This window comes from Osmerus eperlanus, chromosome 6 (assembly GCF_963692335.1).
Source record: "Osmerus eperlanus chromosome 6, fOsmEpe2.1, whole genome shotgun sequence".
NCBI classification, from domain to species: Eukaryota; Metazoa; Chordata; class Actinopteri; order Osmeriformes; family Osmeridae; genus Osmerus; species Osmerus eperlanus.
The window spans coordinates 14,646,338-14,661,800 of NC_085023.1; the positions used below are offsets into that span (position 1 = coordinate 14,646,338).

Sequence of the window (15,463 nt, forward strand, 5' to 3'; positions counted from 1 at the left end):
CAGTCCCAGGTCTGGCTTGGCATCCAGGTCCCCATGTGTTCCAATTATCAGACTCCGCCAGTCATGCCTGTGATCAACCCACCGCCAAGACAGCTTATTAACGCCTGTCCTCACATTGTCCCAGACCACTGGGTCAGATTAGAGAGAGGTGATCACCCAGTCAATCATGCTGCTTCATACATATCTAGTTGAGTTGGGTTGAGCTCTGGTTTGTGTAGCGGTGTAGGGTAAAACACAGCACACAAAAAACAACAACATAGAGTAAAAAGAAGAGGTGGAGTTGTGTCACTGGGAGTTACATCATAGAGATTGGGGGGAGGTTACGTGGAAAAAGAAACAATTGTATTGCCTCTTCACTTTTCACTTTGATTTTTTTTTTCTTCATACTTCTACTGAGAGCTCTCACCCTGGTCTCATGTCCAATGATGACAGATTGCATGTACTGCACATTCCCCCTGCTGGTGGTTTACGCAAAGAAAACGGTTTATTAAAGAATCAAACTGGGTGCTGTATGTTTTAATGAACACATCATAATAGTTCTCAAAGCTCATTGTTGATTCTGTGGTGTTTGCAGGTGTACTGTTTAGTCAGCAGTCTTCACATTTCCGGGCCCTGTTAGTTGAAGGCCTGTGTAGCGTCAGGCCTTTGTCTGACATTAATTAATATCCACTTCTACCTCTCTCAGGACTCTTTAACTTGTTCCCCAAATTATGTATTCGTTTAATTAACAATGTAATTTCAAAATGGATTTAAAATGTAACCAGGCTGATGAAGAGGCATCACCTCCTTTGTTTTTGAATTGCTATTGGGTAATACCTCTCTCTTTCTATCGCTTCTTCTTTCCTCCTTCCCTTTCTCTCTCTTACTCACTCTCTCCATCTATCTCTGTCTTTCACTTTTGACCTTTTAATATCATAGCAGCAGTTGGTGCCAAACTCTGAGCAGCAATGGAATCTTTTTTAGCTTAACCTACCATGCGCATTTACATTTGTTCAAAACCATTTTCCCTTTTCTCACAAGGCACTATCGGAGGGTAGTTAGTGGTGTGGACTGATGGGGAACAGTTCTTGGCACACCACAAGATCGAAGATACTGACACAATTCAAACATGACATGTCCATAGTAATAGCTTTAGCAGATCATTTCAATTCTGATAATGCGAACATCACAAATGCTAACCAACACTAGTTGTGTGTAGACTCAGAAATCAATGGAACTCTATAGTCCCTGTGGGATGCAGAGAAAAAACAAAAGCCTGATGCAGAGAAGTGCACACTTATAAATATATATCTGTGTGTTTGTGTATGGGTGTGTGTGTCTTGCAACTTGCTCTGTGTTGCAGCTGAAAGGTTAGCTCATACTACAAATTGGGGCCATTTGAATCCACCTTTAGTCAATTCAGCCATTCAAAAACAAACCATGCACTTCCTCTGCTTCTCATAGAAAAATAAAAATTGATCCGATTTTTCAATATTCCATAGTATTTTTTCGTATTGCCTTCATGAAGTGCCATTAAAATGACAAGCTTACTTCCCAATAATAATTTTTTTTCCAAACCAATTTACATTTATATTCCTTTCAGTTGTTTCTATTGACACTCATCAAAGCAGACTCATCTGTTACGAAGCATAATTCAACTTAAAAAAACAACACTGAGCTCCAAAAAGTCAGCAGTGAGGTAGTTCATCATGGTAAATAGCACACCACTGAAGCTGCCTAGCACTATATCTTCAGCACCATGGACAGTTCCACCATTGCCTTGCGCTACATAATCTACACAGCCACATTTTCCAGCACCATAGACAGCTCCCTCAGTTTGTGTGTGTGTGTGTGTGCGTGTGGTTGTGTGTGCGAATGTCCAACAAACCTTTTTACAGTTTTTATCCATATATGTGAAACACATTGACGAATGTGCAAACACACAATACTGTGTTTGACGACATAGGAAGGCGTGACGCATTCACACCTTTGCTTGGATATAGATTTTGCTGCTTGTCAGAGAAAGCAAGCTGTGTTCCAGTGTAATATCTTGTTTACTGTTTATTCAAAAGAGAGTGAGAGAAAATACTTGAAAAAAATGAAGATTGAGACCTTGTGTTAATATATCAATTATTTTTTCTAGCAATATATTTCAAAGTAAATTAAATTGAACAAGCTGTTCCGAAACAACAAAATATGATGTGTTTTGTTCTTTCAGATAACCATCGTAGAAAATGGTTTTCAACTGTGCGCCTAGATTTGAGTTCTCAGATGTTTAGCGGCTGGCCATATGTGTGTGTGTTCCTTGGGGGTGGCCCGGCCTGCAGGGATCTCCCACTAAGAGAATTTCAGGGCTGAATGGCTCAGCACATGGAATAGTCCTCGGAAATTATGCTTCAACAAGAGGAATCGTTCAATTTGTCCGACGCAGAAAACAATATTCAAGATGAAATGTATGTTTTTTCACTGCCTGTATCTTCTCACTCATTCTCTTTTCCCTCTTTTTCTGCCTGAAGAGTCAGCTGGACTCGTGGGAGCTGATTGGTGGAGTGTGGCATGTATTGGCTTGACTGTATGCTGTGTAACCTTATGGATGTGCAGACATGTTGGAGACGAAGAGTGCTATTAATTCTCCTCTCATGTTAGCCGGAGCCCTTCCTTTCTCTAGGAACGGGCCTCTGAATCATTTATTGTGTGATTGATTTTGGGAGAGATGGGAGAAGCGCGGGCTAGCGAGCTAATTCTCAAATCAGTAGGGAGAGTCGTCAGCGCTTGAACTTCCCTTCCATAACATCAGTGCTGCCTAACACATACGTGATTCCTACACGGCTGAAATAAGCCGAGAATGCGTCCTGTGATTAATACTGCAGATGGCATACAACCAATTACCCCTGCGGTATTTATCCCAGTCTTGAACACATCCAATCGTAATTGGGAAACATCAAGTGAGACTTGCACATTTTAATGACCTGAAAGCAATTTTATGGGTCGGCAAGATGCAATAAAACAACAGTCTCCCAAAAACACGAGCGTCACTACCGATCCATAGCCTCTACAGATGTGAGAAAGAAAGTCATTTATGGAGAGTAATTAGACAATTACCGACAGCGACTGTAGGAAGTTGGGCAGATTCACTTTGTGGACCTTGAAGGAAATGTCTGACAACACTTTATTAATGAAACATAACTAATATAAATTATCGTCTCACAAATGTTCGGCATGCTTTGTGATTGAACCCTTCAATTGAAGACAGCCAAGTCTTGACAAAGCATTAATTAGACTTAATGCTTTTTTTCTCTTTGCACTTGACCAATGTAAACAGCAAGTACATTTAATGAGTTGAACTTGATCCCACTTGATCCCCACTTGATCTTGGGACAATTGCTTTGGAGCATTACAGCTGCTGCAGAATAGCATAGAATTATCCATCTGAGATGCAGACAAGATTACAGAGTGGACATTTCTCTCTCTCTCTCTCTCTCTCTCTCTCTCTCTCTCTCTCTCTCTCTCTCCCTCCCTCCCTCCCTCCCTCCCTCCCTCCCTCCCTCCCTCCCTCCCTCCCTCCCTCCCTCCCTCCCTCCCTCCCTCCCTCCCTCCCTCCCTCCATCCCTCCCTCCATCCATCCCTCCCTCCCTCCCTCCCTCCCTCCATATATATATATACGTATATATATATATATATATATATATATCTTTCTCTTTCTTTGTCTCCCTCTCATTGTCTCTCTGTTTCGTTTTCTTGCTCTCGAACACATACTCAACAACACACCCACACACGTCAGTTTCAAAGGATTCCATTGTGTCCGTTTGAATACTTATTATGAAAGGTTTATTGCCGTCACTGCTCCTATAAGAAGACGTTAATACTCTTCCCTGGAGGAACATACAGGTAATCATCCTCCGAGTGGAGATTGTGCACTCCTGCATGACCTCTGATCTGCTTTCCCTGCACAAAGACAGGAGACAAGAGGAGGGAAGAATTAGCACACTGACAGGCCTGATTATTAGCGAGCTTTCACTCAAAGCCTGCTTGATATCAAAAACAAGGCAGGCCAAGTGGAGGTTTTGATGACTTAGCCTGGATTAGCATTTGTGCTGAGGGAAAGCAGCCGAATGCCAATTAGACTGCTGTTTCCTTTGTTGAGTTTTGGCATAGAAATGTTGAGCAATTGGAAAAAATTGGCTCAGTTGACACCCAAACTGTCCAGTTGGAGCACATACTGGGTTTGCTAGAGAATGTTTGGAACAAAGTACAAGATCATTGGAATCTCAAATAAGTATTGTCTCCCCCAGTGCTGACGCAAGTCTGAATTAACTGATATCTGACAATAGTGGCTTTTTTGACTGACTAATTTTGCAGCAGAAGTATGGCATTGGACTAGCCATGGCAGCCTCTACAGTCACAGTAAACGTGTCATTATCCGTCATTTTGATGGCTAAACGTTTTAGAGTGTTAAATGGGACGGTAGTATTTTGTGCGTGAATAAGCCTCCTGTACTGTAAATCTTGGATGCAGTAGGCCTTTTGCACAAGGAGCTCGCCGACCCTATACCACACTATGATCAGAAATGAAGAGGCAACCGTAGTCTGCCAATGCTACGATTAACAGTAGATGGCTCCATTCATATTAAACCTTTTCTTCTATTATATCGTTTATATTTCAGAATTATTTTCAGAAATAAACGCAGTTTATAATTGGCAATTTGTCAAAATGCGTTTCAGACAGTAATCTATACCTTACTCTTTCCAACCCGCCTATTTTTCTGCCCGTGGCTGTGCCCGCCTCAGACAGGTGCTTTTCCAAATTCGTGCCACAGAGAAGAGTTAGAAGGAGGGGTCAGCGTGGAGATTTACCCGGCTTCAACTCTACTGCCCAGTGTAATAAGATTACCCCTCCAAACGTCACAAACAGTTATCTCGACTGGGGGGTGGGGCGGACCTGAGAGAGAAATGAAAGTTGCGCTTTACTGTACGCGCAATGGTCCATCGTTGCTTCTTGCTGTAAAACGGCTCCATAGGTAACTAGTCAAGTGTTTTTTTAGACTACACGGGTGTACATCTACTGTGACTATATTTCTCCTCTCCACCTCGACAGAATTTGCTATAGTGGCAGGGGGCGGTCGAGGGCTGATGTGCATGTGTGAATATGCTCTAGAGCCTCAGTGCCAGTCGGTGTCCGTGGCGTCTGGGGCAGTCCGAGTAGGATTTGTGTGCTTTTGGAGTCAATATGGTAAGACTTTTTTTTATGCCCCTTCACATCACTGCATCTTAGAATGGTATACTGAGATGGGCTTATTACCATTTGTAAAAATTGAATCTATAAATGTTAAATGAACTATTCTGCCCAGTTCCTATGAACTGATGTACAGTAGGCACTCTTAATATTGTGGGTTGCCATCCCATCATATAATAATAATACTAATAACATAATGAAACGTATAATTGCCTATACATCGTACACCCGTGCAGTAACTAGTATACCGTGGCATAATTAAGATTTTCCATAAGAAGTACGTTTATTTCCACGTCCAAGTTCAACTCTGTCCAGATAACCCGCTGATAATATCTTGAAAGTGAAGTTCTAAAACACACTGGATTAGGCAAGGGATATAGCCAATTAGCAAATGTGTTGTACTGTAAACTGCAGCTGCTCACTGATAAAATAAAATCTCGCTGAAATTAGATCTCGCTGAAATTAACATCCACATGCCATTGTCCTCTGTTTACTGATTTAACTGTAAACTCTAGATATCAGCCCAAATTGGTTGTTTTTAGGTCCTGATAAACGCATGCAGCGCACGATTGTGCGCATAAAAGGTCTCCTATGAGGATTTCTAAACCCAGTGATCTGAACAGACTTTTAGCAGCTACATTCCGTGAATGAAGGCTTTCAGGCGTTCTCAACCAGAATATGATGGACCGGTGTACACACTTTGACAAATATATCTTGGATGTTTAAGTGCGCGCATTTGCTTTTGAAGCTCAAATTGATTTGTGATCAATGATTTGTCTATTTATAGTACGATGTTTTTTTCGTACTATAAATCGTAGCTAACTTGTATGCATATGCCAGCCAGTGTTTATTTTTGCTTGTCACTGTTTTATTGATATCAGAAAAGACTAGCTTGACTAATGTCTGATCGCCCCCCCTGCTGTTTAGTATAGTATATGTTGGCCATGTGCGTAATATTTCCTGATCAAGGCAGATGTTGAGTTGGTTTTGCACGCCCTCTGCACGCATCATTTCATATATCTACAGTATGTTGCACCACTAGCCTACACAAGACCTACCTTTCATTACAACATAGCCATGCTATGAGACTTGTTTTGACACACAAGGATACTTCAAAAGTCACCCCTGGATGGGACAGATAACCTATTGGTCGAATGACAGGCCGTGATTTGATCCCCTCTGGTTTGCTCTATGCCTTGTACACGGGTAGAGGAGCCTGCTCCACCTGGGGATCCAGACGATTGATGCCGGCTCTTTAATACATGATGCATGTGGACAGCTCCACTAGCAATCTATCTTGAGGAAGAGAGAAGGCCTAAAACATAAAGAGTTCAGGAATTTGTAAGTTGCACCAAAGAGGTTATAAAGTACTGTGATAGCTGAGGAAAACCACATGGTGTAAATTTGTCGTTTTGCTTCTTGCTCTCATAAAGTGCTTTCTTATCATGCAGATATATGCCAGGTATTGCTCTGCAAGGGTGTAACATGGGCAAATTACCGAATGAAAACACAGCTGATTTGTGGATGCCGTCTCAGTGCAATTATCGCCAAGTATCGGATGTCTCATCCCTTTACGGCTAAAACTGCACTGAACCATACACTGCTTTTCAGTTTACAGCTTATTGTGTTCTGATTGTCCTAGGTGAATAGCTTGTGCTTGTTATTCATGGCCTTTTCATCATAATGGGTGACACTGGGGAGGTGTGTGTGATAAAACACTAATTAAACAGGGCTACAACCCTCCCATGACTGACTAATGATCCTGCCCACTCTGTCACTGCACCACCAGGAGCTCAGCGGAGCGATGACAAGTTTGAGAGCGTTCTTTGCTTTGAATGGACAGGGAAATCAAGCCAAACTGTTTGATAAGTCCCACGGATCTGTTTGTTTTAAGTCCAGGCTTAGGGTATTGCTTCAGAGAAAATGTCAAAGTCAATTTGAATGGGCTTGTTGTGATGTTGCCTTATGCGTTGATGTTTGGGGTTTGTTAAGCTGTTTTGATACCTGCGGCGGTAGTCAAGTCTTTGCTCGATCTATGTTTGATGTTAGTTGGGGTTAATAAGCATGAGGGCATGAGAGTCAGAATTTGTTTTTCATGCAAAGAACAGACACCATGGGGTCACGTAAACAATCTTATGGAACTCCTCTGCTGCACATAACTTTAGGCATGTGAGTCCTGCCACCGTACTGGCTCTTAGCGCAGACCGTACACTGGGGCCAGTAAAAGTTGGCATGTCATCGAGCTTTCCAAAATGAGACTGTGTGTCAAGTGGAAGAGAGCATTGAGAATATTGACAAGCCTCCTCCACAGTAGACAACTTATCAGCCTGCATTCATATGCACAGTGGACACCTTGGGGAAGCCATTTCAACATTTGATAAGCGACTCAGGGGGTGTTGCGATTCCTGAAATGAATTCAGTCCATCTGGATAGGATGGAGTGATGAATAGTTGACAGGAGAAGTGGTGATATCTCCCCTCCTCTGAATCTGTTGGATCAGGTTTGTACATTTTTCCAAATGTTGTCATGGTATACTAACATTGGTGAGACTGCGAGAGTTAGAGGAATGAATGTCTTACAAATGACCATTCTTGGTGTGTGTGAAATAGGGCTACGGTATGCTGAGGGATAGAGAGAGGGGGGTGAAGGGGTCCCACAACGTGGACAAGAGGCATGGGGCAGCTGGCATGTAGAGGGGGTAGTATTTGGTGACATGGCGAGGACCAGTAGGCTGCAGGATATGGATAACTAGGCATAAACCTAATGGATTTCCAGAGGTTTTTGGAGAGACTTGGCTGTGAGCTCTGGTCCCTGTCTGCTTGCCTGCATGCTTGTCTGCCTGCCTGCCAGCCTGCTGGCCTATATCCCCCTCCCTCCCTCCCTCCCCCCCCCCCCCCCCGACTCTCTGTCTGTCAGGGGGACTGATCTTTCCAGTCAAGATCAGGAAAGGAGTAAGAGGTGTGGTATTAATAATTCACTGCCATGGAAACGCTACCCCCAGGACGTGGCACCATGCCTGTTCATCTCAGGTTGTCTTGTCTTAGTCATTCAAGGGTCAGATACTTTATCAAGAGAGATACGGTCAGACACTGGATGAACAGGTGGGATTGCGAAGTCTGGTGAGGGTTAATTTAACATCAACATAAAGTTAATGCCGCTTGAAAGCAACCTCCAGCAAATACAATCAGGAGTCGTATGGGAAATATTTCACAAGTCATTAAAACAATGATTGCTCTGCTCCATAGTACTACATACTGTGATCATTAATTGAGAGCCGGGTTGTGGGTAGGGTGGCTTACCACAGTAGGCTGAATTACCAGTTGGTTTGAGTAGCTAAAATGGTACTCTCCAGAGATATTGCCCTCTCTCTACACATGAAGGCATTTAGTGAAATTAATATTGTTCATTGCCAAATCACCACTTAATTAGGTGTCATATATTTTCAATTAACTTGTTTTTGAACAGTTTGTTCCTGCAGTCAAATTTACCTACCAATGCTGTCAGTTTTGTGGCATTATATACATCTTGGCATCAGTTTCTTTTCTGAACTTCACTGCCCTTTATGTCTGAAGGTGGAACTAACACAACCTTGTGTGTTGGTGGGTAAGACCAGAAATCTCCTGGCAGTAGCTTGAGGCCTCATTGCTGCACATTCAAAAACTCTATATGAACTGTCTTGGCTTCGACTCTCCTTTAATGCTGTTTTATAGAGCAATTAAACGCCTATCTGTGTAACTTGGTGTGTGAATCATCTCTAGATTGGGGTTTGAAAGTTTGAATATATTCGATTTTTCTGTATAATAGAAAGACATGGTTTCTTCAATTTATGCTTACTGGGTTGGAGCGCTGACTGTTCTCTTTGAATGCTAGTCTCCTTCTTTGTCAATCTGACTAAATCAATTGAGTGATCACAGGTCCTTTCTTCTTCAATATCCCCTTCAGAACTGGAATCATGAAGCAAGGGCTTTGTCCGCTTTTGGCATTGACTAATCTCTGTGCGCAAGATGAATAGTTGAACCACTTTAGAGAAAATTGATCACATCTGCTAAAGATCATACAACTTTTCCTTGTGCAGTAACACCCACACACATACAGTATGCACAGACACGCCGACTATATTATTTGGTTTTCAGTAGGCGGCTTTACAAGGCACAAGAGGTTAAATAATCACTAACACAAAGTTCCTGGATGGAGGAGAGGTCCTGACTGCTGGACGGCTATGAAGTATCAAAATGTAAATGGATGGAGGTCAAAAATTGACGTTTATTTCCTGCTTCCAGCACATGATGTGCATGTGGTTTGTCTTGGCTGTTGAGGGATTACATTTTACATTACATTTACATTTAGTCATTTAGCAGACGCTCTTATCCAGAGCGACTTACAGTAAGTACAGGGACATTCCCCCGAGGCAAGTAGGGTGAAGTGACTTGCCCAAGGACACAACGTCATTTGGCACGGCCGGGAATCGAACCAGCGACCTTCTGATTACTTGCCCGATTCTTTAACCGCTCAGCCACCTGACTCACCCGGATTACTTTGGCATGGTTTGCAAATGGAATGCTACTCCCTTTCTATCACAAATGGTTGTGGATTTCCTCAGATGCTCACCATGAGAAGGTCGTTGGGGGTTTGAAGCATCTGCACAGAGAGTAAGAGGTAAGTGAATGTCAAAAGTATCATTCATGAAAACGGATCTCCGAGGGACCTTTTGAAGTGCGGATGGCTCCTTTTGAAAAGCCGGGACTGCAGAAACTCAATGTATAAGCGTGTGAGATTGAAGATTGAAGGGTGGCGATTTCTGACTGTGATGGAGATAGAAAGGGTTGCTGGTGGAAAGGCAGCCGTTCTGTACAAGATCCCTTTCAGGAAAAGTCAGCGTCAGGTTTTCTCAGTATTTGAGATGTTTAATCTATTTGAGGTTGCATCTATTTTAATGATGGAACGACCAAGCTCATGGGTGAGATTGTCAACCATGTTTACTATGCTGAAGTGATTTTTGGAGGCAGATGCTATACATGATGCTATACATGATGCATGATGTTATACAACCACTCAGCAATGAGTGACACCATTTTTTAAAGAACACTGACACATGGATACAATACAGTATAGATGTTTTTAAACGTTTTTTAATCCAGAAAAAAACATTAATGGACCTATTAAAAAGCATTTGCGTCAGATTCTTAACAGACAGTAGATAGCAATGTGTTGACCTATCCTACAGTATAGATCACATTGCATCTTTACTAGTTGCCTAATTAGCATGGTGCCAATAGTCCCCTGTAGGAGCTGCACACTAAGCCAACTCTTGACCTTGGCAAAAAGCTCATTGGATAATCTTAGTACCTATTTTATAATCTCAGTTTAGTCCACAATTCCAAACATTCCTGCTAAAGTACGTAGAGATTTAAGAGTCAAACACATGCTAGAACTAGGGACCACCCTGTCCCCCCTCTGACTGCACAACCCGTGGAAGGGAAAAGATTTAGTCGAGGATATCTCCCCAGAAGTCAAAAGTTATGTGTCTGGTGTATCAGATGTTGGTGTTTAAATCCAAGTGCTAGATCCAGACATTGTTGTTAAACGGTGTGCCTTGTGACATGGATACCACGGCACTGGGTTGTGAAGCAGCCGACCGGTGCTGGGACGCGAGCAGGCAGGCGAGCGGTTGGGAGCCACACAGGTTTGAGCGCTGTGGGGTTTAGAGACCCAGAGAATGGTCATGAGGTCACTCAGACAGGCAGCCAGATTAGAAAGCGCTCAGATCTGCAGCTCCGAGTGAATAGATGAAAGGTTCAGATTGCTACAGGGCTCCGTTTGTACGATGCTACCGGAGCTGTAGGCTTACAGCCTACTGGAGATCTGCTTACTCCACAATACGGTCTTCCTCTATAGCGCTTATTACTATAGTCAGACTGTTCCAATAGAGCATGAACGTTTTTTTATTCGTGAACATTATAATCGCTGTTTATATCTCACACTTCCTTTTTCTTGCCGATGTAGTAGAGAAAGCTTTCTAAGGTGTGACATTTGGTATACACTGCCGTGTCTGTCAAGGCTGGAGAGTGACAACAAACCAGGATGCCGTTGGCCTCTAGAATATGATATGTTCCATGTTACAGCCTATCAGAGTAGAGCAGTGACGCAGGGGCCAGGCTCTCCCCACACACTCATAACAAGGTACAGTACATTCTCTTCCTCGCTAACGCCACCAAATGAAAACACAGCACACAAACAGAGAGGACAGAGGGCTCTACTTGCTTCATCCATTCGTGCAATTTCAATAATCACGAGAGCACTTGAGACCCATGTTAAAGCCTCCATCTGTGGTGATGAGGACTGAAAAAGCGTGTAATGGTGTTTATTCTGTTGGCTAGTTGGATCTCTCTTCCATACTGAACCATACAGGTAGAGGACTCTACCTGTATCCACATCGACCATCACCATCTGCACCACAAAGCTCAGCAGTCTGTATGGCCCAGTTCCTATGTAGTAACGACAACCAGTGAGTGAACTGACATGATTAGTCTAATCATATTAATAGATGCTTAGAGACAATGATTCATGTCTTTGCCAATGTGCATTCAGGGTTACTCGGTCTTCAGTGTTGCTGTTGGGCCTCATTTAAACACACAAGCAATCCATTAATGGAACAATTAGTTCATTGGGATAGTATTTGGCAATTGGTGATCACAAGCTGTCCAGGTAAACAGAGAGGGCCAGCCAGATTGGCTGCCACAGCTGCTGCTAGCCTAGCTATGGGCATAATACACCCCTGGTGTGTCTTTGAATATGTGTGTAGATGCATGTGTTTGTGCACACTTGTGTGTGTGTGTGGCAAGCATTATCTTCAGACTTTTTGGCCATGTGCAGCCACAGTTTGTTAGCCAGGACTAATCACTCGAGTCATTATGGAACGCTGGGCCTCCTTGCGACGACTGATTATATCTCACAGTTGGTAATGAATAGCTGTGCTCTCTGCTGGTACACCTCACACACGCGGATACACACTTCACACACTCACACAAGTACATTGTTTTCCTCAGACCTTGGTCAGCTCCTGTCTCCAGGTGACGGCAAAACCGAGACTGAGCTGAATCGTTCACCTGTTTTTCGATGACGTACCCGGGGTGTGTGAGGTGAGTCGACTCGTTTTCGCGGCACGTTGAGGGAGTTGCATTTCAGGTTACACCAGGCTGCCAATGGGGTGTATGCGGGGGGGTTGGATTACTGAGGCATGCCGATTACCACAAGACTGTCACCTGGCAGGAAAGACCAGCAATAGATACCCACGTGGAGGCCTCCTAAGGAGAGACATGGAGCTAATACCCTCAGTAGTCACACACACACACACACACACATAAGTAAAGTGTGCTTGCAGCCATCCCAGCTGTCCATAGTCTCCTGCTGTGTACTGATATCTACTGCCTATCGACTGAGGTCGTCACTGATGCTGCTGCTGTCTGAAACTCCTGTGTTTCCCAAGACTCAATTGTTGTCTTTTGAAAACTGGAGACGCCAGAAGACCTCCATTGCCATAGGTTGTCTACAGTCACTTGACTATTATGACGCTCTGCAGCAGTGGCCAGCTAGCTAGTGGTACAGATCTTGCCACAAAAAGTTGAATATTTCATAAACCTACCACAAAACAAAGACACATTTTGACAACCTTCATGTCAGCATTGGCCAATAACTGTGGGAAGAGTAGCGGTGGCTAAAATAATAACATGTGAGTGAACAGTTAGTGTGCCTGGCTGTTAGCAAGCACACTAATGATCCATAACTGTCAGTGACAGACCATTGGAGACTCTGTTTGTCTGGTAACAGGGAACAATTTAAGCATTATGAAGATGACTCATGCCCCTGTATACAGGCTGTATTCCATATGGATGTAGTGACATGCATATTACAAGCTAAGGCCATTCTAACTTGCAAACAAGTTGTACAAATCTCTACGCACGCTGATGAAACAAATACCCCTGATGTCGCTACCTGTTGGCATATTCCTGCCTAATTACAAAACAATGAAACAAGGTTTGCCGAAAGGCTGATCTATGTCTCCGTGTGTCGTTGCCTCAAACACATTTTATGACCCGTGCGTTTGTGCCTGATTTACACAGCTTTGTGTTTCACTAACTCACTCGATCAGACTGATGACACAGAACTTTGCTGGAGATCAGTCACTGTACCGCGGGGAGGTGCTACTCTTTATGTCACCCTGTGTTGTTCTGAATCTGATGACTTTGCAGTTCTCATCAGGCTGTCTGAGCGACGAGCACAATGGGAGGAAAAGGAGACAGGCACCCTCTCGGTGAGACATGACTACACTGTCTTAGGGGCAAGTGCCACAGGAAACGAGTCGTTTCACCATGGAACTGAGGTCAGACCGGGAGGAGAAACCCCAGTTGGTTCGGAGATCTTCTCTGATCCTTTGTGTCACCGTGTCGAGGGATTAACAAAAACAAAACATGCGACAAACCCATCAGCTCCAGCGCCAGCCTCCCTTTAGACAGTCTACGACCATGTTCCTCCTCCACGCTTCCTCTGCTGCGGTTTCACCGGGCAGCCTGTCCTATTCGTGCTCGAGCATGACGGACTGTTTTCGTCTTATGTAAATTAGATTACGCCACTGCTCTCTAAGGCCAAGTAGTCCCATGTGTTCTGCAACACTGACGAACTGCACTGCTGTGTAATACCCGTCTGCATTCGAATGACCCAGTGCCGGGGAAATCCTCTACTGAGCACACTCCAAGATGTGGTCGGTGACACGACCGACACCACAGCATGGTTATTCCCTTCCTGCTGAGTGGTCAGCCATCCACAATATGGTTTACCTATACGAATCACTTAGGCAAATCTGCCGTACATCCAGCCCTTATGCAACAGAGTGTTGTATCACTTTAGCTGGCATACAGTCTCTGCTTTGCGCTTCATCTCCTTAAGGGTGATAGATGGTCCAAGGTGTTCCTCGTTATTGAATGAGGATGAAGAGAAGTTTAAAGTCGCTAGCTGGCAGATGGAAGTTTTAGATGTGATTATTCAGGTACAGTCACTGGTTAGATCACCTCTTCACACCGTTCATGTTTAATGGAAAGATGTCATTTGCTTTTATCAAGACGTTCCCGACTGCCGGCCGACTCCAAAAGGAGGAAGGGAGGGGAGCGGGGGTGGGGGGGGGGGGGTCGTGCAAGGCGCAGCGGAGGAAACGAAGCTGCCTGATGAAAGGCCAGCCAAACGGCAGAGAAGCCGGTCCTGCTTTTTTTCATATATATATTTATTATTTTTTTCTTCAACAGGAGAGAGTAGACCTCTCCTGCTCTCGTCGGATAAAGCGCAGCCTCGTAAGACTCTGTGTAATCCATAACTGTGATTGCATCCACCCCTCCCTCTCTTCCCCCCTTTCACGTCCAACAATATCCATTCACTTCTGGTCCTGACACCCCCCCCCCCCCCCCCCCCCGCCCCTCCGTGCAGCTGTCGGATCTCTCTGCTATTCTGTGGTTCCACTGCTATATCACAAGCACACAAATGCCCTGAAAGAGATACAGATACTAACATGTTCATCCACAACCAAGAATTCTGCTTGAAGTTGAGCTAGATTAATGGAGCTCGTTATTCAGCGTTTTCCAAATAACCGAAGGCAAAGCGAGACTTGGACCCAAACACCAAATAATTGATTCACACTTGCAGTAATTTTCGAGTTTTGGCTTGAAACACAATTTTTGTTTATGTGGTGATAAAAAAATTGAGACAAGAAGTGTTGTTGATTAAATCTGTCACCCGGGGTACATTCCTAGACAGTTTAATGATATCCAAAAGAACAATTATGGGTATTTATTAGATAAGAAACAGACATCAACAAGAAAAAGGGCCTGCTTCATTACGGTGGCCTGGTCGTCTTGCTTGGTCATGAGGATCATTTCATACAAGAAGGGCGAAGGGTGTTTTGTTTAGCCCTCTTAAGAGAGATAGGTGTATATTTGTGGGGAAATGAAAACGTCTTCAAAGGGAGCATCACTGGGAGGTGGAGAGATGAAGAGAAGGGTGAAGTGGGGATGTGACCCCTCCAAAACAACCCTGTGGTGACATGGGATAAGAACAGAACAAAGGTTGGCTTTTCTCTCCTCAAAGACAGCTGGTGAAGTCTATTTGTCATGTCCCGATGCTTATTTGTTTGGATGAATGCCTGCACGTGAGGCCCGGATTTGAACTATATCGGTATATGTGTGTATCATCCCTGTGAAGAGGGCTG

The 15,463-nt window shown here is 43.8% G+C and overlaps 1 protein-coding gene across 1 annotated transcript in view; it reads left to right on the forward strand.

Annotated features, from left to right (window-relative positions):
- The first annotated feature begins 4,928 nt into the window (after window positions 1-4,928).
- LOC134022773 (protocadherin-15-like) overlaps window positions 4,929-15,463 on the forward strand; it is a 105,874-nt gene continuing 95,339 nt past the window's right edge. The window contains 1 exon segment of the mRNA XM_062464522.1: window positions 4,929-5,208. The gene's annotated coding sequence lies outside the window, so the exon portion shown is untranslated.